Source organism: Tenrec ecaudatus, chromosome 15 (assembly GCF_050624435.1).
Source record: "Tenrec ecaudatus isolate mTenEca1 chromosome 15, mTenEca1.hap1, whole genome shotgun sequence".
NCBI lineage: Eukaryota > Metazoa > Chordata > Mammalia > Afrosoricida > Tenrecidae > Tenrec > Tenrec ecaudatus.
Window position 1 is genome coordinate 85,306,900 of NC_134544.1, and position 2,725 is coordinate 85,309,624.

Genomic DNA, 2,725 nt, shown 5'->3' on the forward strand with positions numbered 1-2,725 from the left:
AGCGTGGGCTCTGTCATTAAAACAAATACCTCAGGTTGAATCCTAATCTTCAGCTCAGGGGCACAGGGTGGGCACTCCTTAGGGCAAGAAGTGCAGGCCAACAACCTGACATACCTAAGTGATCACTCCTCTTCTCATTCAGGTTGCAGATTTGCCACACATACCAAAATACAGGCCAGTCTAGGGAGCCAGAAGCCTGGGACTGCTGTCTTGCACACTTAAGCATCACAAGGATTTGAACTTCTGAATGGTTGTGAACCAAATCTGTTCACCTCACTGCAAATGTCCTAGTGTCTCTGCTTTTTATTTAGAGGGTGCATTGATTTTTATTCCAGAAGCTTGACTACAAAATGGTGAGTACTACAGAAACCTAGGGTATTTGCATTATACAAAGTAAGGTCAGGTAGTGATCGCTGGAAACCTGAGGTTAGATTATAAGGTAAAAGTGTGATGGGCGGGGCACAATGGATGGAGCTTTCTGAAGCTGTCTATTGCTATCAAATGCATATGTGGTTCCAAGCACTGGATAACTGTGATGGTCTTCCTTATGTGCCTTGAGGCTTGTTACATAAGGTATCAGCATCCCAGTTTGGGCCTTGGTTTTTTGAAATGTGTAATAAACTTCCTGAGTAGAGTCCAGATATAAAGGTCTACCAGAGGACATGAATTCTTAGCTCATCCAGAGTCACCATTGCTTCTTCACTACAGTTTTCTTTATTCCATCAGGCAGTGACATATTTTCTTTAGATTTTTAAAGATGGCAGATTTGGCTCTTACACTGTTGGACGTATCTTCTCATGGCTTCATCAAAAGAATGAGTCTGTTTGAAATGTGTCCAGTTGGTCAATAAATGAGAATTCCTATTCCTTATATTTGTTTATGTTGATAAAAAGCCCTGAAGAAACATTCCTCACTGGTAATGTCCCTTTCTACAACAGATGAAATCCTTCCTAGGCTTGCAGTATCTTTACCTTGCCTTACATAATTAACACAATTATTGTGCTATTATTAAAAACACAGCCACTGAAGGTGGTTTATTTTGCTTGAACTTTTTTTAAAAAACAAATAATTGTGTCTCTTCAGAGGATCCCATTCATAACATATCCCATGTATTGAGGTTGATACCTCATCACCTTTACTTTTTTTTTTTAAATATGGAATGCTTCACGAATTTGTGTGTCATCCTTGTGCAGGGGCCATGCTAATCTTCTCTGTATCGTTCCAATTATAGCACATGTGTTGCCGAAGCAAACACCATCTTTGCTTTTTAATAGCATTTGTCCTGTACTTCTTCCAAGAGACCAAAAACAAAAGATACAAACTCATTTCCATAGAAATGATTCCAACACAGAGTAACTTTAAAGTTGTGGGTAGAGCTGCCCTAGAGGTTTCTTGCACTGTAACTATGTATGGGCATAGAAACTTTGTCTTTCTCCAGTGAAATGACTGATACTTTCAAAGTACTGACCCAGCAATTAGCTCACTGTACTACCATTGCTCCATTATCCATGATAGGTTTGTGATAAGAATTGTACGAGCCCCCTAGAAAATGATTTAAAAAAAAAACCATCTCTTAATTTTCAATGAGAATTCTGGATGTCCTGCTTCTGCAACAGGTCTTTTTGAAGATATTATTACTTATTTTAAAAGGGACACCACTAACTTCCTTTTCTATCTCTTCATTCAGGAACATATCACTTCACATGCTCATTGTTTTTTATCCATTTTTAGATACAGCTTGATGGCACTTTTGAAGATATCACAGAAGCCCACATTTTATTTAGTCTGCTAATCCAGAGACCACAAATCTGGGATGATTTCCAAGCTCAGCCCCTTCAAGTGTCTTGTGAATAACTGCCGGCCTGCCTTTAGGAGAACACAAGTAGGTGATGATACTGGCAGTATAATCATTGAGCTTGTATTCCGTTAGTTTAACTAGTAAAATTCAGAACCATGAAAGGGAGGTCATCATGTGCTTCAATATTCTCAGTCCCTCTTCAATTCTTATTTGTCTCATTCATATGCAATCCTTGTATGAATAGCCTGTGTGAGAACTTTGTATGAATATCCTGTGTGAGAACTTTGTATGAATTTGTGTAACCATAAGTTTTCCAGGATATAAGTAGCAATAGATATTGGTTTCAGCATATTTGTTAGTCTAGGTAGACTAGAGAAACAAATTCATAGACACTCACGTGTATAAGAAAAAAGCTTTTGAGAAAAAAAAGAGAAAGAAAAAAGCTTTATATACAAGAACAATTGGGTATTAAGAAAACATCCGAGCCCAGTCCAGATCAAGTCCATAAGCCCAATATTAGCCCAGATGTGCAATACTAGTCCATAAATTCCTTGTTACACTCACACAGCCAAGTAATGATGGATGCAGGAAGATCACAGGCCAATGGGTGAAAAGCCTTGTAAATCCAGTGGCAGTAGAAGCACCGCAGCGCTGGCAGGGGTCTCCACATGGCTCCTATAACTCCCAGGGCTCTGGCTCCATCAGCCTTTCTCCATGTGGCTTGTCAAAAGCGATGTCTAGTGATGGGGAGAGGGCGGGGGTCCCACCCCCAGTGAGCTATTTGTCTCCTTAGTGCCTCCAAAGAGGTCATCAAGCTGCTGCCTGATTGACAGGCTAGCCCCCACCCCTCTCATTCTTAAGTATGTGCTTTTTGTGTTGTGTTTTTGGGGGGTTAGCTAAGTTCATTCATTTCAAACTCATAACAAC

General features: G+C 39.9%; 1 non-coding gene across 1 annotated transcript; it reads right to left on the reverse strand.

The window, feature by feature from the left end:
• Positions 1-1,148: 1,148 nt before the first annotated feature.
• Positions 1,149-1,255, reverse strand: LOC142428316 (U6 spliceosomal RNA). The gene has a single exon (XR_012780239.1). It is a non-coding gene; the product is annotated as a U6 spliceosomal RNA (small nuclear RNA).
• Between the last annotated feature and the right edge of the window lie 1,470 nt (positions 1,256-2,725).